This window comes from Ranitomeya variabilis, chromosome 1 (genome assembly GCF_051348905.1).
Source record: "Ranitomeya variabilis isolate aRanVar5 chromosome 1, aRanVar5.hap1, whole genome shotgun sequence".
NCBI classification, from domain to species: Eukaryota; Metazoa; Chordata; class Amphibia; order Anura; family Dendrobatidae; genus Ranitomeya; species Ranitomeya variabilis.
In genome coordinates, this window is record NC_135232.1 from 948,284,972 (window position 1) to 948,309,011 (window position 24,040).

The window sequence follows — 24,040 nt, forward strand, 5'->3', positions numbered from 1 at the left end:
TAGAAAAGGCTACTGTGCGGTCAGTATAAAAACTAAAAGTCCACGCAGAGTTCACAAAAAATAACCACCACACCGACTCATGGTGTGGAGGGGCAAATCTGCAACCCCAGAGCTTCCACCTAGCCGGAATATTTCATAATGACAAGCTGGACAAAAGAGACAAAAATTAAACTGAACAGAAGGTCATAAGCAGGGAAACACCCAAAAATTAGCAGAACTTATCTTAAGCTGAAAATGGACTGGCCAACAGAGAACTTCCAGGAAAGGTCTGAATCCACAGGAAATACATTGACAGCTGGCATCCACTACAGCCAAAAGCCCAGTTAAATAACAAGGCAGGAAACCGATAAGTGAACGCAGCTGCTAAGTTCCACTTGAAACCACCAGAGGGAGCCCAAGAGCAGAACTCCCAAAAATACCATTCGCAACCACAGGATGGAGCCCAAGAACGGAATTCACAACAGATACCGCCGCGATGTAGTGCAGGCGCGGTTCCTTAACATTATTTCCTGTTCGCTAGGCCTCTGCCAGGATCCCACCCTTGACAGGGGCCCCCTTGAATCTTCCCCTGCAACACCCTCTGCCACAAGATGTTGCCTGGTTCCAACCCAGTCAGCTTCTGTCCTAACTTTCTATCTAACCCCCAGTTTTACCAGATTGTGAGGAGTGGCCTAATACATAGCACCCTTTGCTCCCCCTGGAGGCCAGACTATGAAGTGTATTGGTGTCTGTGATACCTGGTCGGGTGAACTCCTTCAGTACCATCAGACGTACCATCACTCCCCTTAGCGGCGGAGCATCAGTGCTGTAACGACCAGGACTCTGGGGCGCTGCACTCCCCCCCGGTTAAATCCAGTACTCCCGGACTGGGAAGAAAACAACAATACATGTCAGCAAAAGACATACAAATTTTTAAATGCAATAAACAAGTAATAAGTGGAAATAACAGTGCTTCCCTTTATGGGAGGTAAGGACACTTGAACGTTACAAACATGGTTAAATATCTTAAATAACACACTATAAATAACTTCTATTACCCAGCTGGGTATTCTACTGAGTGCAAATGCTGAACAATAATTTAAATTTGCCTCTAAGGATGTGTAAGCTGAATCCACTAAAGGCCTATGATAAAACTTCTAAAATATAAATTAACTTTTTCTTCATTTTTCCCTTTTAAGTGCAATATTTTCTTTTTATTCTATGATTTGGCTTATGCTGGACCGCCTATCTGCCCAGGCCTACTGCCTCTTTCTTAGTACAGTGTTATGACCCCAATGGCAAAGGATCTCAGAGATTACAGCAAAGTCTGCAAACATAAATACCAGCTCATAGGGACGTGGTAACTAGGCTGACCATATACCTGATCCTAGGACAAACACTAACAGTAGCCGGGGAACGTGCCTACGTTGATCCTAGACGTCTCGCGCCAGCCGGAGAACTAACTAACCCTATCAGGGAAAATAAGACCTCTCTTGCCTCCAGAGAAAAGACCCCAAAGTAATACAAGCCCCCAACAAATAATAACGGTGAGGTAAGAAGAAAAGACAAACGTAAGAATGAACTAGATTTTAGCAAAGAGAGGCCCACTGACTAATAGCAGAAAATAGTAAGATGACTTATATGGTCAGCAAAAAACCCTGCAAAATATCCACACTGAATATCCAAGAACCCCCAAACCGACTAACGGTGAGGGGGGAGAATATCAGCCCCCTAGAGCTTCCAGCAATATCAGGAATCACATTTTATACAAGCTGGACAAAAATATGAACAAAGCAAAATAACAAAAATAAGAAAGCAGGACTTAGCTTATCTTGCAAGGAACCAGGACCTGAAGACAGGAGCAAACAGAAATGATCTGATTACAACGATGCCAGGCACTGGACTGAGAATCCAGGAAGTTTAAATAGCAACACCCCAGGCCTAACGAAGCAGGTGAGTACCAACCTGGTAAAAGACAATCCAAGTGCCAAATCACTAGTGACCACAAGAGGGAGCCAAGAAGTATAGTTCACAACAGTACCCCCCCTTTAAGGAGGGGTCACCGAACCCTCACCAAGACCACCAGGGCGACCAGGATGAGCAGCGTGGAAGGCACGAACCAAATCGGCCGCATGAACATCAGCGGCGGACACCCAGGAATTATCCTCCTGACCATAGCCCTTCCATTTGACCAAATACTGAAGCCTCCGTCTAGAGAGACGAGAATCCAAGATCTTCTCCACCACGTACTCCAACTCGCCCTCAACCAACACCAGAGCAGGAGGCTCAACAGCAGGAACCACAGGCACAACGTACCGCCGCAACAAAGACCTATGGAACACGTTGTGAATGGCAAATGACACCGGAAGATCCAAACGAAAAGAAACCGGGTTAAGAACTTCCAAAATTTTATAAGGACCAATAAAGTGAGGCTTAAACTTAGGAGAGGAAACCTTCAGAGGGACATACCGAGAAGACAACCAAACCAAATCCCCAACACGAAGTCGGGGGCCCACACCGCGGCGGCGGTTGGCAAAATGCTGAGCCTTCTCCTGTGACAACTTCAAGTTGTCCACCACATGATTCCAAATCCGCTGCAACCTATCCACCACGGAATCCACCCCAGGACAGTCAGAAGACTCAACATGACCCGAGGAGAAACGAGGATGAAAACCAGAGTTGCAGAAGAATGGCGAAACCAAAGTAGCAGAACTAGCCCGATTATTAAGGGCAAACTCCGCCAATGGCAAGAAGGTCACCCAATCATCCTGGTCCGCAGAAACAAAACATCTCAAATAAGCCTCCAGTGTCTGATTAGTTCGCTCCGTTTGACCATTAGTCTGAGGATGGAAGGCAGATGAAAACGACAAATCAATGCCCATTTTAGCACAAAAAGATCGCCAGAATCTGGACACAAACTGGGATCCTCTGTCGGACACGATATTCTCCGGAATGCCATGTAAACGAACCACATTCTGAAAAAACAAAGGAACCAGATCGGAAGAGGAAGGCAACTTAGGCAAGGGTACCAAATGGACCATCTTGGAAAAACGATCACACAGCACCCAGATGACAGACATTCCTTGAGACACCGGAAGATCAGAAATGAAATCCATGGAAATGTGTGTCCAAGGCCTCTTCGGGACGGGCAAGGGCAGAAGCAACCCGCTAGCACGAGAACAACAAGGCTTAGCCCGAGCACAAGTCCTACAGGACTGCACAAATGACCACACATCCCGTGACAAGGAAGGCCACCAAAAGGACCTAGCCATCAAATCTCGGGTACCAAAAATTCCCGGATGCCCTGCCAACACCGAGGAATGAACCTCGGAAATGACTTTGCTGGTCCATTTATCAGGAACAAACAGTCTGTCGGGTGGACAAGAGTCAGGTCTACCAGCCTGAAATCTCTGCAACACACGTCGCAAATCAGGAGATATGGCCGACACGATAACTCCCTCTTTAAGAATACCAGCTGGCTCCGAGACTCCAGGAGAGTCAGGCACAAAGCTCCTAGAAAGAGCATCAGCCTTAACATTCTTCGAACCAGGCAGGTACGAGACCACAAAGTCAAAACGAGAGAAAAACAATGACCAACGAGCCTGTCTAGGATTCAGGCACTTAGCAGACTCGAGATACATCAGATTCTTGTGATCAGTCAAGACCACCACACGATGCTTAGCACCCTCGAGCCAATGACGCCACTCCTCAAATGCACACTTCATGGCCAACAACTCCCGATTACCAACATCATAGTTCCGCTCAGCAGGCGAAAACTTCCTAGAGAAAAAAGCACATGGTCTCATCACAGAGCAACCAGAGCCTCTCTGCGACAAAACAGCCCCAGCACCGATCTCAGAAGCATCCACTTCAACCTGAAAGGGAAGTGAGACATCAGGCTGGCACAAAACAGGCGCCGAAGTAAACCGGCGCTTCAGCTCCTGGAAGGCCTCCACGGCTGCAGGGCCCCAATTAGCCACATCAGAACCTTTCTTGGTCATATCCGTCAAAGGTTTAACAACGCTAGAAAAGTTAGCGATAAAGCAACGGTAGAAATTAGCAAACCCCAAGAACTTCTGAAGACTCTTAACAGACGTGGGCTGAGTCCAATCATGAATAGCTCGGACCTTGACTGGGTCCATCTCCACAGCAGAAGGGGAGAAAATAAAACCAAAAAAGGAAACCTTCTGCACTCCAAAGAGACACTTTGAGCCCTTCACAAACAAAGCATTATCACGCAAAACCTGAAACACCATCCTGACCTGCTTTACATGAGAATCCCAATCATCCGAGAAAACCAGAATATCATCCAGATAAACAATCATAAATTTATCCAGATACTTCCAGAAGATATCATGCATAAAGGACTGAAACACTGAAGGAGCATTAGAGAGCCCAAAGGGCATCACCAAGTATTCAAAATGACCTTCGGGCGTATTGAATGCAGTTTTCCATTCATCTCCCTGCCTAATGCGCACAAGGTTGTACGCACCACGAAGATCTATCTTGGTGAACCACTTGGCACCCTTAATCCGAGCAAACAAGTCTGACAATAGTGGCAAAGGATACTGAAACTTAACAGTGATTTTATTCAGAAGCCGATAGTCTATACAAGGTCTCAAAGACCCGTCCTTCTTGGCCACAAAAAAGAATCCTGCACCAAGAGGGGAAGAGGATGGACGAATATGCCCCTTCTCCAAAGACTCCTTGACATAAGAACGCATCGCGGCATGCTCGGGTACGGACAAATTAAATAATCGTCCCTTAGGAAATTTACTGCCAGGAATCAAATCTATAGCGCAGTCACAGTCCCTATGATGAGGAAGAGCACTGGACCTGGACTCACTGAATACATCCTGATAGTCACACAAATACTCAGGAACCTCTGAAGGAGTAGAAGTAGCAATAGACACCGGCGGAGAATCGCAATGAATTCACTGACAACCCCAACTCGACACAGACATAGCCTTCCAATCCAAAACAGGATTATGGGTCTGTAACCATGGCAGACCTAACACGACCAAATCATTCATTTTATGCAGAACAAGAAAACGAATCACCTCCTGATGTTCAGGAGTCATGCACATGCTCACTTGTGTCCAATACTGCGGTTTATTTTCCGCCAGTGGCGTAGCATCAATTCCTCTGAGAGGAATAGGAACTTTTAAAGGCTCCAGGACAAAACCACAGCGCTTGGCAAACGACAAGTCCATAAGACTCAGGGCAGCACCTGAATCCACAAACGCCATAACAGGGTAGGAAGACAATGAACAAATTAAAGTCACAGACAAAATAAATTTAGGCTGCAAATTACCAATGGTGACAGGACTGACAACCTTGGTTAGGCGTTTAGAGCATGCTGATATAACATGTGTAGAATCACCACAGTAAAAACACAGCCCATTCTGTCATCTATGATTTTGTCGTTCGGTTCTAGTCAGGATTCTATCACATTGCATTGCTGGATCAGGGTTTCTATCACATTGCATTGAAACAGGTGTCTGTTCAGACAACAGCGCCAGAGGATTAGCGGATTTGCGCTCGCGCAAACGCCGATCAATCTGAATAGCCAGCGCCATAGAATCATTCAGACTTGTAGGAATTGTGAAACCCACCATCACATTCTTAATGGCTTCAGAAAGGCCATTTCTGAAATTTGCGGCCAGAGCACATTCATTCCATTGAGTAAGCACGGACCATTTCCGAAATTTTTGGCAATACACTTCGGCTTCATCCTGGCCCTGAGCGATAGCCAGTAGAGCTTTTTCTGCCTGAATTTCAAGATTAGGCTCCTCATAAAGCAATCCGAGCGCCAGAAAAAACGCATCAACATCCGCCAATGCCGGATCTCCTGGCGCTAACGAGAAAGCCCAATCCTGAGGGTCGCCACGCAAAAAGGAGATAACAATTTTAACTTGCTGAGCTGAATCTCCAGACGAACGAGGTTTCAAAGATAGAAACAATTTACAATTATTCCTAAAATTCCTAAATTTAAATCGATCTCCAGAGAACAGCTCAGGAATAGGTATCTTAGGCTCAGACATAGGACTGCTAACAACAAAATCCTGAATGCTCTGCACTCGTGCAGCAAGCTGATCCACACTAGTAATCAAGGTCTGAACATTCATGTCTGCAGCAAAGCTTACAGCCACTCTGAAAAAAAGGGGAAGGAAGAAAGAGGAGAGGAAAAAAAAACAAAAAAAAACAACTCAGAACTCCTTTTCTTTTAATCCCACTTCTGCAATGCATTAACTATTCATAGGCCTGGCATACTGTTATGACCCCAATGGCAAAGGATCTCAGAGATTACAGCAAAGTCTGCAAACATAAATACCAGCTCATAGGGACGTGGTAACTAGGCTGACCATATACCTGATCCTAGGACAAACACTAACAGTAGCCGGGGAACGTGCCTACGTTGATCCTAGACGTCTCGCGCCAGCCGGAGAACTAACTAACCCTATCAGGGAAAATAAGACCTCTCTTGCCTCCAGAGAAAAGACCCCAAAGTAATACAAGCCCCCAACAAATAATAACGGTGAGGTAAGAAGAAAAGACAAACGTAAGAATGAACTAGATTTTAGCAAAGAGAGGCCCACTGACTAATAGCAGAAAATAGTAAGATGACTTATATGGTCAGCAAAAAACCCTGCAAAATATCCACACTGAATATCCAAGAACCCCCAAACCGACTAACGGTGAGGGGGGAGAATATCAGCCCCCTAGAGCTTCCAGCAATATCAGGAATCACATTTTATACAAGCTGGACAAAAATATGAACAAAGCAAAATAACAAAAATAAGAAAGCAGGACTTAGCTTATCTTGCAAGGAACCAGGACCTGAAGACAGGAGCAAACATAAATGATCTGATTACAACGATGCCAGGCACTGTACTGAGAATCCAGGAAGTTTAAATAGCAACACCCCAGGCCTAACGAAGCAGGTGAGTACCAACCTGGTAAAAGACAATCCAAGTGCCAAATCACTAGTGACCACAAGAGGGAGCCAAGAAGTATAGTTCACAACAGTACAGGATCACCGAGCCATCTCTTTATGGCTCCTAAGAGGACTCAACCACTAACCCCTACGGGTTCACTTTCCTGTCCTCATTCTCTAGCACTTTATTAAACATTTCCTATAATTAACTAACTGACTACATATAACTTTTCTATGTAAAACATTATTTCTATTTACTCTTCTTTAAGGCAACGTTATATATTGAATGCAACTGGTAAACGTTCCCTTTAAGAGGGAATCAAGTCTCCTTAAGGTAGTGCAACTACTCATGTTGCAAGTCCGTGTAAGGCAGGAACTCCGATGCTGTTTCCAGGAACAGTTTCTTCACAAAGAGTTCTCTTTCTTGTAAAACCAGTAGAGGGCACCCTTAAGAGGGTGCGAACTATTTACAGAGCAGTTTGTGAACCATTCACCGTCCATGATTCAGTAGTCTTTAAAACAGTGGTAACCAAAACAAAAAGGCAAAATAGGGATCCCGGGTCAACTAAGGGATTTCTTTAAGAGATAACCCTGGTCGTGTTATAGCAGCAGAAAAAAACACAAAAAGACGAACAGTTAACTATTTACATACTCGTGGTTCCGAGGTTTATCCTCACAGAAGGTTACACTGCATCAATTGGTGACGGACACTCACAGGCCGGGAAGGCTGTAGTTCTCTGTCCTCGGCGGATGCAGAATCAGTATGATTGGTTGGTCTCCCAGACGCGGTCAGATCACCCGGCGTCTGGATCCGAATGTCAGCTGTGGTTGCAAGTTCAGTAGCAGCGATGATGCACACCGTGGCGACAGTAGTGGCATTGGTCAAATCTGGGTTAGTCGTAGTCGGGACAGCAGGTGGCGCTATGGCCGGCTCGCATCGTTGGACGTCTCGAGCGCACCACCCCTGCGCACTCCGGTGGCGAGTATAGGTCACCTGGTCCCCTTTACATGGTAGCTGATTGTCATATCGATTGCGGGACGGGGTTTTCACATTGTAGCTGGTAAAGAAGATTTCAGTCGCGGTCAGATCACCCGGCATCTGGATCCGAATGTCAGCTGTGGTTGCAAGTTCAGTAGCAGCGATGATGCACACCGTGGCGACAGTAGTGGCATTGGTCAAATCTGGGTTAGTCGTAGTCGGGACAGCAGGTGGCGCTATGGCCGGCTCACATCGTTGGACGTCTCGAGCGCACCACCCCTGCGCACTCCGGTGGCGAGTATAGGTCACCTGGTCCCCTTTACATGGTAGCTGATTGTCATATCGATTGCGAGACGGGGTTTTCACATTGTAGCTGGTAAAGAAGATTTCAGTTGGCAGTCCCGGTTCTTGTATAGAGCCCCAACCCCGCTTCGGGTGGAAGGCTAGTACAGTCCCCTGCTTGACCGAGTTCCTCCTATTGTGTTCAGACTTTGGTCTCTGTACTCTCGGTGGGTCATTCGGTTCTGTCTCTTTTTGGTTTTGCCATTGTCGAATTAAGCATTGATTATACTGTTCCCAGGTGAGCGCAGCAATGATGAGGCCCTCCTGCCTGGCCCCATCTGGCCCGATCCATGGGGTGTCCCACTGGAAGGTCACCCCCTCTGAGCTCACATCTAGCGGTTTCCCCACCGTTGTTGCTGGCGGAGGCACCAGCTTCTCCATGGTGCCTGGGGTTAGTATTACTAGCTCAGCGGTGAAAACTCGGTTATTGTCGGGCTGGGGAGTGGTCACAGGAGTAGGGTCGGTCGGGAGAGCAGGATCGGTTGGGAGAGCAGGATCGGTCGGGGGAGCAGGGATGCTTTCCATACCTTCGTCTGATGTGATTCCACCGATGTCGATCTGTTCCGTTGACAAGGACACTGGAATCGGCTGCAGCTCGGACCGCGGTTCTTCCAGGGCGGTCTCCTGGCAGGGCTCCAACCCCCTTTGCTTCGCATCGGCTGGCTCCAGATTCGGGATATGCCGGCCCGGCTCCAAGAGATCCAGATCCTCCAGCTGTGGTGGGTTCGGATCTGACTCCGGTCGGTGGGGATAGCCCGGGATCACTTCGCCGTCGCTCGTGTACTCACTGATCATCTTCGCCGCCTCGCAGTCGACGGCTGCACATGCATCTGGATCCGCCATTCCTTCGGGGTGGGGCTCCTTCTTCCCCTTGTTCCCGCCATTGCAAATCAGGGGGCGGTTCTCCTCTGCTTCTTGGCAGGTCGTCATCTCGCAGCAGTAGTCGGAGGGGGCGGTCGCCACTTTTGGCGCCGCTTTGGTAGTCTCCTCCCATGGCATGCCCTTCTTCTTCTTCTGCCCTCTCCATGGCGCTGCAATGGCGGCGGTTTTGGTGGGAACTTTTGGCGGTGATGGCAATGCACAGTCTTTGCAATAAATCACAGTTTAAGCACAGTTCAATCACAGTTCTAAGGCACACATGACCTGATTCTTCAGGCTTAAGTAGATCCTGTTCGTGATGCCAAGTTTGGAGCGCCCCCAGACGCAGGGCCGCGGGGTACTCGGTACCGGGCTTCTCTGTCTCAGTTCTGGGGTTGTCACGGTGGCTAGACCCGGTCCGTGACCCTGCTAAGGGGCCTCCAATGAAAGTTGTAAGTGGTGGTGCGTGGTGCAGGTCGCGATGAATAACGAGGACACAGGGTTGCAGTCTCTTTACCTCTTTACTGAAGGCTTCAAGGTCCTCAATCCAGAGTACGGTTAACAGGGCTGGCTGAGACCGGCCGGTCCGATGGCACCTCCAGAGTTCCCTTTGCAGGTGGAAATCTGTGCCTACCTTCTAGCGCCTGTGTGTTGTAGTACTTAGCTGCTGAGCACCACGGGATAGTCCTCACAACTGTTGTGTCTGTTTCTGATGTTCTTTCCCACAACTTATGTCTGTTCTGATGTTCTTCTCCGTCCCCCAGATGATATGGATAGGACGCACCCATATGACGGGTAGGCCTGGAGTTCTTCCGGGACCCTAGTGATGCCCCTCTCCCACAGTTGCCCCCTATGTCTGCTTAGGTGATTTAGGTGAGACAGCCAACCTATAATTAACTGTCCTGCCGTTGGTTTGAAGTAATGCTTGGAGCCCAATACTTCCTCGGCATTCTGGCCACCGGCTACGCGCCTCAATAGGATGTTGCCTCGATCTTACAGCATGACTCCTATTGGTGTTATCTCCTTTCTGCTTTGATCTTGTTTCTCACTCTCCACAATAAACCTCGCTTCTTGTCCTTTCTTGAGATACCACCGCGATGTAGTGCAGGTGTGGTTCCTTAACATTCTTTCCTGTTCGCTAGGCCTCTGCCAGGATCCCACCCCTGACAGGGGCCCCCCTGAATCTTCCCCTGCAACACCCTCTGCCACAAGATGTTGCCTGGTTCCAACCCAGTCAGCTTCTGTCCTAACTTTCTATCTAACCCCCAGTTTTACCAGATTGTGAGGAGTGGCCTAATACATAGCACTCTTAGCTCCCCCTGGAGGCCAGACAATGAAGTGTATTGGTGTCTGTGATACCTGGTCAGGTGAACTCCTTCAGTGCCATCAGATGTACCATCACTCCCCTTTGCGGCGGAGCATCAGTACTGCAACGACCAGGACTCTGGGGCACTGCACTTGGACAAAGACTAATTATTGTATTACCGGCGCAGGTGAGGAGTGTTGAGTTTATGAGGAGCAGAGAGTGGTCTCCTGGTCAGTTCTGCAGTTGTCGTATTCATGTTATATACATGTTTATTTTCTTTGTGCGTATTGGAACAACACAAAAAAACAGAAAAAAAGGTCAATTAGACATAATTTCACTCAAAAACCCCCAAATAGGCTAGACAAAATTGTTGGCACCCTAAACTTAATATTTGGTTGCACACCCTTTGGAATAAATAGCTGCAATCAAACACTTCCTATAACGATCAACAAGCTTCTTACACCTCTCAAAAGGAATTTTGGACCATTCGCTTGAAAACTGTTCAGGTCTTTCATATTTGAAGTGTGCCTGATACCATCAGCAATTTTGCGATCTCTCCACAGGTGTTCAATGGTATTGAGATCTGGACCCCTTGCTGGCAAATTCAGAACTCTCCAGTGCTTTGTTTCCATTAATTTGGGTGCTTCTTGAAGTATGTTTGGAGTGATTGTCCTGCTGGAAAATCCATGACCTAGGATGTAAACCCAGCTTTCTGACACTAGGCACTAAACTGTGTCAAAAATCCTTTGGTAATCTTCAGATTTTATGATGACTTGCACAAAGTAAAGGCACCCAGTATTAGAACTAGCAAAAAAAAAAAAACGCGAAACATCTTTGAACCTCCACTATATTTGACTATAGGTAAATTGTTCTTTTCATTGTAGGCCTCATTCTGTTTTCAGTAAATAGTAGAACGATGTGTTTTACCACAAGATACTTTCCCAGAAGGACTTTACTTACTCATGTACATTTTCGCAAACTGCAGTCTAGCTTTTTTATGTCTGTGTCAGCAGTGAGATCCTCCCAGGTCTCTTGCTATAGTGTTTCATTTCATTTAATTGTTGACACATAGCTTGCACTGACACTGATACATCCTGAGGCTGCAGGACAGTTTGAATTTCTTTGGAACTTGATTGGGGCTGGAAATCCACTGTCTGGACTATACTTCATTGCAACTTTTCAGAAATTTTTCTCTGTTATCCACGTCTAGGGAGATTAGTGTTATGACCTGGTGGTTAAGGAGCAACATGGGACAAGGTCTGAGGAGGTGGTATCTGTACTGACCGCAGTTCCTGATCCTAACACCAACACTAGAAGTAGCCGTGGGATGTTCCTGTCACTCCCTAGACTGTTGTGAATTTGCTTTTTGCTCCCTCTAGTGGTTACTAGTTTTTTGACTCTGGTTTTTCTGTCATTCCTTTTATCCGCACCTGGGTCGTTAGTTAGGGGTGTTGCTATATAAGCTCCCTGGTCCTTCAGTTCTATGCCTGGCAACGTAGTTATCAGAGCTAGTCTCTGTGCTCTTGTCTACTGATCCTGGTTCCAGTTATATCAGCTAAGTCTGCCTTTTGCTTTTTGCTATTTGTTTTGGTTTTGTATTTTTGTCCAGCTTGTTCCAAATCTATATCCTGACCTTTGCTGGAAGCTCTAGGGGGGCTGGTGTTCTCCCCCCGGACCGTTAGACGGTTCGGGGGTTCTTGAATTTCCAGTGTGGATTTTGATAGGGTTTTTGTTGACCATATAAGTTACCTTTCTTTATTCTGCTATCAGTAAGCGGGCCTCTCTGTGCTAAACCTGGTTCATTTCTGTGTTTGTCATTTCCTCTTACCTCACCGTCATTATTTGTGGGGGGCTTCTATCCAGCTTTGGGGTCCCCTTCTCTGGAGGCAAGAAAGGTCTTTGTTTTCCTCTACTAGGGGTAGCTAGATTCTCCGGCTGGCGCGTGTCATCTAGAATCAACGTAGGAATGATCCCCGGCTACTTCTAGTGTTGGCGTTAGGAGTAGATATATGGTCAACCCAGTTACCACTGCCCTATGAGCTGGATTTTTGTATTCTGCAGACTTCCGCGTTCCTCTGAGACCCTCGCCATTGGGGTCATAACAGTTTGCCAGGCCAGTATTAAATGTTTAATGCATTGCAGAAGAGGGATTATAAGAAAGAAGATTCTGAGTTTTTTTTTTTTTTTTTTCTCCTTCCCCTTTACCTCAGAGTGGCTATGCTTGCTGCAGACATGAATGTCCAGACCTTGATTACAAGTGTGGACCAGCTGGCTACTCGTGTGCAGGGCATACAAGACTATGTTATCAGAAATCCTAGGTCAGAACCTAAAATACCGATTCCTGAACTGTTTTCCGGAGACAGGTTTAAGTTTAGGAATTTCGTGAATAATTGTAAATTGTTTTTGTCCCTGAGACCCTGTTCATCTGGAGATTCTGCTCAGCAAGTAAAAATTGTTATTTCGTTCTTACGGGGCGACCCTCAGGATTGGGCTTTCTCGCTAGCTCCAGGAGATCCGGCATTGGCGAATATTGATGCGTTTTTTCTGGCGCTCGGTTTACTTTATGAGGAACCCAATCTTGAGATTCAGGCAGAAAAGGCCTTGCTGGCTATGTCTCAGGGGCAGGACGAGGCTGAAGTGTATTGCCAAAAATTTCGGAAATGGTCCGTGCTGACACATTGGAACGAGTGTGCACTGGCCGCTAATTTTAGAAATGGCCTTTCTGAAGCCATTAAGAATGTTATGGTGGGTTTTCCCATTCCCACAGGTCTGAATGATACTATGGCACTGGCTATTCAAATTGACCGGCGGTTGCGGGAGCGCAAAACCGCAAATTCCCTCATGGTGTTGTCTGAACAGACACCTAATTCGGTGCAATGTGATAGAAAAACCGCAAATTCCCTCATGGTGTTGTCTGAACAGACACCTGATTTAATGCAATGTGATAGTATCCTGACTAGAAATGAGCGGAAAATTCATAGACGCCAGAATGGCTTGTGCTACTACTGTGGTGATTCTACACATGTTATCTCAGCATGCTCTAAACGTATAGCTAAGGTTGTTAGTCCTGTCACCGTTGGTAATTTGCAACCTAAATTTATTCTGTCTGTAACTTTGATTTGCTCACTGTCATCTTATTCTGTCATGGCGTTTGTAGATTCAGGTGCTGCCCTGAGTCTCATGGATCTCTCATTTGCTAAGCGCTGTGGTTTTACTCTTGAACCATTAGAAAATCCTATTCCTCTTAGGGGTATTGATGCTACACCATTGGCAGCAAATAAACCGCAGTATTGGACACAGGTTACCATGTGCATGACTCCTGAACACCGCGAGGTGATACGTTTCCTGGTTTTACATAAAATGCATGATTTGGTTGTTTTAGGGCTGCCATGGTTACAGACCCATAATCCAGTCCTGGACTGGAAGGCTATGTCAGTCTCAAGTTGGGGCTGTCGTGGTATTCATGGGGATTCCCTGCCTGTGTCTATTGTTTCTTCTACGCCTTCGGAAGTTCCGGAGTATTTGTCTGATTATCAGGATGTCTTCAGTGAGTCTGAGTCCAGTGCACTGCCTCCTCATAGGGACTGTGACTGTGCTATAGATTTGATCCCGGGCAGTAAATTTCCTAAGGGAAGACTGTTTAATCTGTCGGTACCTGAACATACCGCTATGCGTTCATATATCAAGGAGTCTCTGGAGAAAGGACATATTCGTCCGTCTTCTTCCCCTCTTGGTGCGGGATTCTTTTTTGTGGCAAAAAAGGACGGATCTTTGAGACCTTGTATTGATTATCGGCTTTTGAATAAGATCACTGTCAAATTTCAGTATCCTTTACCGCTGTTGTCTGACTTGTTTGCCCGGATTAAGGGTGCCAAGTGGTTCACCAAGATAGACCTTCGTGGTGCGTACAACCTTGTGCGCATTAAGCAAGGTGATGAATGGAAAACCGCATTCAATACGCCCGAAGGTCATTTTGAGTACTTAGTGATGCCTTTTGGGCTCTCCAATGCGCCTTCAGTTTTTCAGTCCTTTATGCATGACATTTTCCGGAAGTATCTGGATAAATTTTTGATTGTTTATCTGGATGATATTTTGTTTTTTTCTGATAATTGGGATTCGCATGTGGAGCAGGTCAGGTTGGTCTTTAAAATTTTGCGTGAAAATTCTTTGTTTGTCAAGGGCTCAAAGTGTCTCTTTGGTGTACAGAAGGTTCCCTTTTTGGGGTTCATTTTTTCCCCTTCTGCTGTGGAGATGGACCCAGTCAAGGTTCGAGCTATTCTTGATTGGACTCAGCCCTCGTCAGTTAAGAGTCTTCAGAAGTTCTTGGGCTTCGCTAACTTCTACCGTCGTTTTATCGCTAATTTTTCTAGCATTGTGAAACCTTTGACGGATATGACCAAGAAGGGCTCCGATGTAGCTAACTGGGCTCCTGCTGCCGTGGAGGCTTTCCAGGAGTTGAAACGCCGGTTTACTTCGGCGCCTGTTTTGTGCCAGCCTGACGTCTCACTTCCCTTTCAGGTTGAGGTGGATGCTTCGGAGATTGGGGCAGGGGCCGTTTTGTCGCAGAGAGGCCCTGGTTGCTCTGTTATGAAACCTTGTGCCTTTTTCTCTAGGAAGTTTTCGCCTGCCGAGCGAAATTATGATGTGGGCAATCGGGAGTTGTTGGCCATGAAATGGGCATTTGAGGAGTGGCGTCATTGGCTCGAGGGTGCTAAGCATCGTGTGGTGGTCTTGACTGATCACAAAAATCTGATGTATCTCGAGTCTGCTAAACGCCTTAATCCGAGACAGGCCCGCTGGTCATTGTTTTTCTCCCGCTTTGATTTTGTTGTCTCGTATTTACCAGGTTCAAAGAATGTGAAGGCCGATGCTCTTTCTAGGAGCTTTGTGCCTGATGCTCCTGGAGTCACTGATCCTGTTGGTATTCTTAAAGATGGAGTTATCTTGTCAGCTATTTCTCCGGATCTGCGACGTGTGTTGCAGAGATTTCAGGCTGATAGGCCTGAGTCTTGTCCACCTGACAGACTGTTTGTCCCGGATAAGTGGACCAGCAGAGTCATTTCCGAGGTTCATTCCTCGGTGTTGGCAGGTCACCCGGGAATTTTTGGCACCAGAGATCTGGTGGCCAGGTCCTTTTGGTGGCCTTCCTTGTCAAGGGATGTGCGGTCATTTGTGCAGTCCTGTGGGACTTGTGCTCGAGCTAAGCCTTGCTGTTCTCGTGCCAGCGGTTTGCTCTTGCCCTTGCCTGTCCCGAAGAGACCTTGGACACATATCTCCATGGATTTCATTTCTGATCTTCCGCTATCTCAGGGCATGTCCGTTATCTGGGTGATATGTGATCGCTTCTCCAAGATGGTCCATTTGGTTCCTTTGCCTAAGCTGCCTTCCTCTTCCGATCTGGTTCCTGTGTTTTTCCAGAACGTGGTTCGTTTGCACGGCATCCTTGAGAATATTGTGTCAGACAGAGGATCCCAGTTCGTTTCCAGGTTCTGGCGATCCTTTTGTAGTAGGATGGGCATTGATTTGTCGTTTTCGTCTGCTTTCCATCCTCAGACTAATGGACAGACGGAGCGAACCAATCAGACTTTGGAGGCTTATTTGAGGTGTTTTGTCTCTGCTGATCAGGACGATTGGGTGACATTCTTGCCGTTGGCTGAGTTTGCCCTTAATAATCGGGCTAGTTCCGCCACCTTGGTTTCGCCTTTTTTCTGCAACTCTGGTTTCCATCCTCGCTTTTCTTCGGGTCATGTGGAGCCTTCTGACTGTCCTGGGGTGGATTCTGTGGTGGATAGGTTGCAGCAGATCTGGAATCATGTGGTGGACAACTTGAAGTTGTCACAGGAGAAGGCTCAGCGCTTTGCCAACCGCCGTCGCGGTGTGGGTCCCCGACTACGCGTTGGGGATTTGGTATGGCTTTCTTCCCGCTTTGTTCCTATGAAGGTCTCCTCTCCCAAATTTAAACCTCGTTTTATTGGGCCTTACAAGATATTGGAAATCCTTAATCCTGTATCTTTTCGTCTGGATCTTCCTGTGTCGTTTGCTATTCACAATGTATTTCATAGGTCCTTGTTGCGGCGGTACATTGTGCCTGTAGTTCCTTCTGCTGAGCCTCCTGCTCCGGTGTTGGTTGAGGGCGAGTTGGAGTACGTGGTGGAGAAGATCTTGGATTCTCGCCTCTCCAGGCGGATGCTTCAGTACCTGGTCAAGTGGAAGGGCTATGGTCAGGAGGATAATTCCTGGGTGGTCGCCTCTGATGTTCATGCGGCCGATTTAGTTCGTGCCTTTCATGCCGCTCATCCTGATCGCCCTGGTGGTCGTGGTGAGGGTTCGGTGACCCCTCACTAAGGGGGGGGTACTGTTGTGAATTTGCTTTTTGCTCCCTCTAGTGGTTACTAGTTTTTTGACTCTGGTTTTTCTGTCATTCCTTTTATCCGCACCTGGGTCGTTAGTTAGGGGTGTTGCTATATAAGCTCCCTGGTCCTTCAGTTCTATGCCTGGCAACGTAGTTATCAGAGCTAGTCTCTGTGCTCTTGTCTACTGATCCTGGTTCCAGTTATATCAGCTAAGTCTGCCTTTTGCTTTTTGCTATTTGTTTTGGTTTTGTATTTTTGTCCAGCTTGTTCCAAATCTATATCCTGACCTTTGCTGGAAGCTCTAGGGGGGCTGGTGTTCTCCCCCCGGACCGTTAGACGGTTCGGGGGTTCTTGAATTTCCAGTGTGGATTTTGATAGGGTTTTTGTTGACCATATAAGTTACCTTTCTTTATTCTGCTATCAGTAAGCGGGCCTCTCTGTGCTAAACCTGGTTCATTTCTGTGTTTGTCATTTCCTCTTACCTCACCGTCATTATTTGTGGGGGGCTTCTATCCAGCTTTGGGGTCCCCTTCTCTGGAGGCAAGAAAGGTCTTTGTTTTCCTCTACTAGGGGTAGCTAGATTCTCCGGCTGGCGCGTGTCATCTAGAATCAACGTAGGAATGATCCCCGGCTACTTCTAGTGTTGGCGTTAGGAGTAGATATATGGTCAACCCAGTTACCACTGCCCTATGAGCTGGATTTTTGTATTCTGCAGACTTCCGCGTTCCTCTGAGACCCTCGCCATTGGGGTCATAACACTAGACACCTCGTCACAGCCTGAGAACTAACTACCCCTAAAGATGGAAACAGAAAGCTATCTTGCCTCAGAGAATATCCCCAAAGGAAAGATAGCCCCCCACAAATATTGACTGTGAGTGGAGAGGGAAATGACATACACAGAATGAAAACAGGATTTAGCAAAGGAGGCCAAAACTACCTAGATAGACAAGCAGGAAAGGATACTGTGCGGTCAGTATTAAAAGCTAAAAAATCCACGCAGAGTTTACTAAAATATTCTCCACACCGACTCACGGTGTGGAGGGGCAAATTTGCTTCCCCAGAGCTTCCAGCTAAGCTGAATATATCATACTGACAAGCTGGACAAGAAAAAACATAACATGAGCTGAACGATTAAGTCCACAGCAAGTGGACAACCAAAAGAACTAGCAATGACTTATCTTTGCTGAAATAGACAGGCTATCAGAGAAATCCAAGGAGACCAGAGCCAGGCTAAGTAGCAGAACCAGGAGAGACGATCAGTGGAAGCAGCTGCTAATGCTAAACCCAAGGAGCAGCAGTTCCACTCAAAACCACCAGAGGGAGCCCAAGGGCAGAATTCACAAAAGTGCCATTTACAACCACCGGAGGGAGCCCAAGAACGGAATTCACAACAGTACCCCCCCTTGAGGAGGGGGCACCGAACCCTCACCAGAGCCCCCAGGCCGATCAGGACGAGCCAAGCGAAACGTACGAACCAAATCGGCAGCATGGACATCGGAGGCAACAACCCAAGAATTATCCTCCTGGCCATAACCCTTCCACTTGACTAGATACTGAAGCTTCCGCCTCGAAAAACAAGAATCCAAAATCTTCTCCACCACATATTCCAACTCCCCCTCAACCAACACCGGAGCAGGAGGATCAACAGAGGGAACCACGGGCACCACATATCTCCACAACAAAGATCTATGGAAAACATTATGGATGGAAAAAGAAGCTGGAAGGGCCAAATGAAAAGATACCGGATTGATAATTTCAGAAATTTTATAAGGACCAATAAAGCGAGGCTTGAACTTAGGGGAAGAAACCTTCATAGGAACATGACGAGAAGATAACCAGACGAAATCCCCAACACGAAGCCGGGGACCAACACACCGACAACGGTTAGCAAAACGTTGAGCCTTTTCCTGAGACAATGTCAAATTGTCCACCACATAAGTCCAAATCTGCTGTAACCTGTCCACCACAGAATCCACACCAGGACAGTCAGAAGGCTCAACCTGCCCTGAAGAAAAACGAGGATGAAAACCAAAATTACAAAAAAAGGCGAAACCAAGATAGCCGAACTAGCCCGATTATTAAGGGCAAACTCGGCCAACGGCAAGAAGGTCACCCAATCATCCTGATCAGCAGACACAAAGCAACTCAAATAGGTTTCCAAGGTCTGATTGGTTCGCTCAGTTTGGCCATTTGTCTGAGGATGAAATGCTGAAGAAAAAGACAAATCAATGCCCATTCTAGCACAAAAGGACCGCCAAAACCTAGAAACAAACTGGGAACCTCTGTCAGAAACAATAGTCTCCGGAATGCCATGCAAACGAACCACATGCTGAAAAAACAATGGAACCAAATAAGAGGAGGAAGGCAACTTAGGCAAAGGTACCAAATGGACCATCTTAGAAAACCGGTCACAAACCACCCAGATAACAGACATCTTCTGGGAAACAGGAAGATCCGAAATAAAATCCATGGAAATATGCGTCCAGGGCCTCTCAGGGACCGGCAAAGGCAAAAGCAACCCACTAGCACGGGAACAGCTAGGCTTGGCCCGGGCACAAGTCCCACAGGACTGCACAAAAGAATGCACATCCTGTGACAAGGAAGGCCACCAAAAGGACCTAGCAACCAAATCTCTGGTACCAAAAATCCCAGGATGACCAGCCAACACCGAACAATGAACCTCAGAAATTACCTTACTAGTGCATCTATCAGGAACAAACAGTTTCCCCACTGGACAGCGGTCAGGTTTATCAGCTTGAAACTCCCGAAACACCCGCCGTAAATCAGGGGAGATGGCAGAAAGAATCACCCCCTTCTTGAGAATACCAACCGGCTCAATGTCTCCCGGAGAATCAGGCAAAAAACTCCTAGAGAGGGCATCAGCCTTCACATTCTTAGATCCCGGAAGATACAAGACCACAAAATCAAAACAGGAGAAAAACAGGGACCATCGAGCTTGTCTAGGATTCAACCGCTTGGCAGACTCGAGGTAAATCAGATTCTTATGATCTGTCAAGACCACAACACGATGCTTGGCTCCCTCAAGCCAATGTCGCCACTCCTCGAATGCCCACTTCATAGCCAACAACTCCCGATTGCCGACATCATAATTACGCTCAGCAGGCGAAAACTTTCTGGAGAAGAAGGCACACGGTTTCATCAAAGAACCCTCAGAACTTCTCTGAGACAAAACGGCCCCTGCCCCAATCTCAGAAGCGTCAACCTCAACCTGAAAAGGAAGAGAAACATCCGGCTGACGCAACACAGTGGCAGAAGTAAAACGACGTTTAAGCTCCTGAAAGGCCTCAACAGCCGCAGAGGACCAATTCATAACATCAGCGTCTTTCTTCGTCAAATCGGTCAGGGGCTTAACCACACTGGAAAAGTTAGCAATGAAATGGCGATAAAAATTAGCAAAGCCCAAAAATTTCTGAAGGCTCTTCACAGATGTGGGTTGAATCCAATCATGAATGGACTGGACCTTAACAGGATCCATTTCTATAGCCGAGGGAGAAAAAATGAAACCCAAAAAAGAAACCTTCTGAACTCCAAAAAGGCACTTAGACCCCTTCACAAACAAAGCATTAGCACGAAGGATCTGAAATACCATCCTGACCTGTTTCACATGAGACTCCCAATCATCGGAAAAAATCAAAATATCATCCAAATATACAATCATGAATTTATCAAGATAAAGACTGAAGATATCATGCATAAAGGACTGAAACACAGATGGAGCATTAGAGAGCCCGAATGGCATCACAAGTAGTGTTAAGCATTCCGATACCGCAAGTATCGGGTATCGGCCGATACTTGCGGGTATCGGAATTCCGATACCGAGATCCGATACTTTTGTGGTATCGGGTATCGGTATCGAAACAACATTAATGTGTAAAATACAACATTAATGTGTAAAATAAAGAATTAAAATAAAAAATATTGCTATACTCACCTCTCCGACGCAGCCTGGACCTCACCGAGGGAACCGGCAGCGTTGTTTGCTTAAAATGCGCGCGTTTCCTGCCTCCCGCGACGTCACGGCTTCTGATTGGTCGCGTGCCGCCCATGTGGCCGCGACGTGACCAATCACAGCAAGCCGTGACGTAATTTTGAGGTCCTGGAAGTTTAATTCTAGGCATTCAGGATTTTAAAATTACGTTCCGGCTTTTGATTGGTCGCGTCGCGGTCACATGGGTGACGCGACCAATCACAAGCCGTGACGTCACGGGAGGCAGGACACGCACGCATTTTAAAATTACGTCACGGCTTGTGATTAGTTGCGTGCCGCCCATGTGGCCGCGACGCGACCAATCACAGCAAGCCGTGACGTAATTTCAGGTCCTGAATGCCTATTTCTGCATTCAGGACCTGAAATTACGTCACGGCTTGCTGTGATTGGTCGCGTCGCGGCCACATGGGCGGCACGCAACCAATCACAAGCCGTGACGTAATTTTAAAAATGCGCGCGTCTCCTGCCTCCCGTGATGTCACGGCTTGTGATTGGTCGCGTCGCCCATGTGACCGCGACGCGACCAATCACAAGCCGGAACGTAATTTTAAAATCCTGAATGCCTAGAATTAGGCTTCCAGGACCTCAAAATTACGTCACGGCTTGCTGTGATTGGTCGCGTCGCGGCCACATGGGCGGCACGCGACCAATCAGAAGCCGTGACGTCGCGGGAGGCAGGAAACGCGCGCATTTTAAGCAAACAACGCTGCCGGTTCCCTCGGTGAGGTCCAGGCTGCGTCGGAGAGGTGAGTATAGCAATATTTTTTATTTTAATTCTTTATTTTACACATTAATATGGATCCCAGGGCCTGAAGGAGAGTTTCCTCTCCTTCAGACCCTGGGAACCATCAGGAATACCGTCTGATACTTGAGTCCCATTGACTTGTATTGGTATCGGGTATCGGTATCGGATTAGATCCGATACTTTGCCGGTATCGGCCGATACTTTCCGATACCGATACTTTCAAGTATCGGACGGTATCGCTCAACACTAATCACAAGGTATTCAAAATGGCCTTCGGGCGTATTAAATGCTGTTTTCCATTCATCACCCTGTTTAATACGAACAAGATTATACGCCCCTCGAAGGTCAATCTTGGTAAACCAACTAGCCCCCTTAATCCGAGCAAACAAATCAGAAAGCAAAGGTAAAGGGTATTGAAATTTGACCATGATCTTATTGAGAAGGCGATAATCAATACAGGGTCTCAAGGAGCCATCCTTCTTGGCAACAAAAAAGAATCCCGCTCCCAACGGTGACGAAGAGGGCCGAATATGCCCCTTCTCCAAAGACTCCTTAACATAACTCCGCATGGCGGCATGCTCTGGCACAGACAGATTGAAAAGTCGGCCCTTAGGGAACTTACAGCCAGGAATCAAGTTAATAGCACAATCGCAGTCCCTATGAGGAGGAAGGGAGCTGGACTTGGGCTCATCAAATACATCTTGGAAATCCGACAAAAACTCAGGAACTTCAGAAGAGGTGGAAGAGGAAATTGACATTAAAGGAACATCACTATGTATCCCTTGACAACCCCAGCTAGTCACAGACATAGATTTCCAATCCAGAACTGGATTATGTACCTGTAACCATGGAAAACCCAGCACAACAACATCATGCAAATTATGCAATACCAGAAAACGATAATCTTCCTGATGTGCTGGAGCCATGTACATGGTCAACTGTGTCCAGTACTGAGGTTTATTCTTGGCCAATGGTGTAGCATCAATCCCCCTTAAGGGAATAGGGCTCTGCAAAGGCTGCAAGGAAAAACCACAGCGTCTGGCGAACTCTAAGTCCATTAAGTTCAGGGCAGCGCCTGAATCCACAAATGCCATAACAGAAAAGGATGATAATGAGCAAATCAGGGTAACAGACAAGAGAAATTTAGACTGTACAGTACTAATGGTAACAGACCTAGCGACCCTCTTAGTACGCTCAGGGCAATCAGAAATAGCATGAGCAGAATCACCACAGTAAAAACAAAGCCTATTCTGACGTCTGAATTCCTGCTGTTCTGCTCTCGTCAAAATCCTATCACATTGCATAGGCTCAGGACTCTGCTCAGAGGACACTGTCATATGGTGCACCACCTTGCGCTTGCGCAGGCGCCGATCAATCTGAATGGCTAGAGACATTGATTCGTTCAAACCAGCAGGCGTGGGGAACCCCACCATAACATCCTTAAGGGCTTCAGAAAGACCCTTTCTGAAGATTGCTGCCAGGGCATACTCATTCCATTTAGTGAGCACAGACCACTTTCTAAATTTCTGGCAGTATACTTCTGCCGCTTCCTGACCCTGACACAGAGCCAGCAAGGTTTTTTCTGCCTGATCCACAGAATTAGGTTCGTCATACAGCAATCCGAGCGCATGAAAAAATGTGTCTACATTGAGCAATGCAGGATCCCCTGACTCAAGGGAGAATGCCCAGTCCTGAGGGTCTCCACGCAGCAGAGAAATGACAATCTTCACCTGCTGAATGGGGTCACCAGAGGAACAGGGTCTCAAAGCAAAAAACAATCTGCAGTTATTTTTAAAGTTCAAAAATCTGGATCTATCCCCAAAAAAACAAATCAGGAGTAGGAATTCTAGGCTCTAAAACAGGAGTCTGAATGATATAATCCGAAATACCCTGTACTCTAGCAGCAAGTTGATCCACACGAGACGTCAATCCCTGAATATCCATGCTAGCACCTAACCACTGAGCCACCCAGAGGTAAGGGGAAAAAAAAGACAAAACAGGCTGCAAAGAAAAAAAAATGGCTCACAACTTTTTTTTCCCTCTTTTGAGATGCATTCAACACATTGCAGGCCAGCTGTACTGTTATGACCTGGTGGTTAAGGAGCAACATGGGACAAGCTCTGAGGAGGTGGTATCTGTACTGACCGCAGTTCCTGATCCTAACACCAACACTAGAAGTAGCCGTGGGATGCTCCTGTCACTCCCCAGACACCTCGTCACAGCCTGAGAACTAACTACCCCTAAAGATGGAAACAGAAAGCTATCTTGCCTCAGAGAATATCCCCAAAGGAAAGATAGCCCCCCACAAATATTGACTGTGAGTGGAGAGGGAAATGACATACACAGAATGAAAACAGGATTTAGCAAAGGAGGCCAAAACTACCTAGATAGACAAGCAGGAAAGGATACTGTGCGGTCAGTATTAAAAGCTAAAAAATCCACGCAGAGTTTACAAAAATAATCTCCACACCGACTCACGGTGTGGAGGGGCAAATCTGCTTCCCTAGAGCTTCCAGCTAAGTTGAATATATC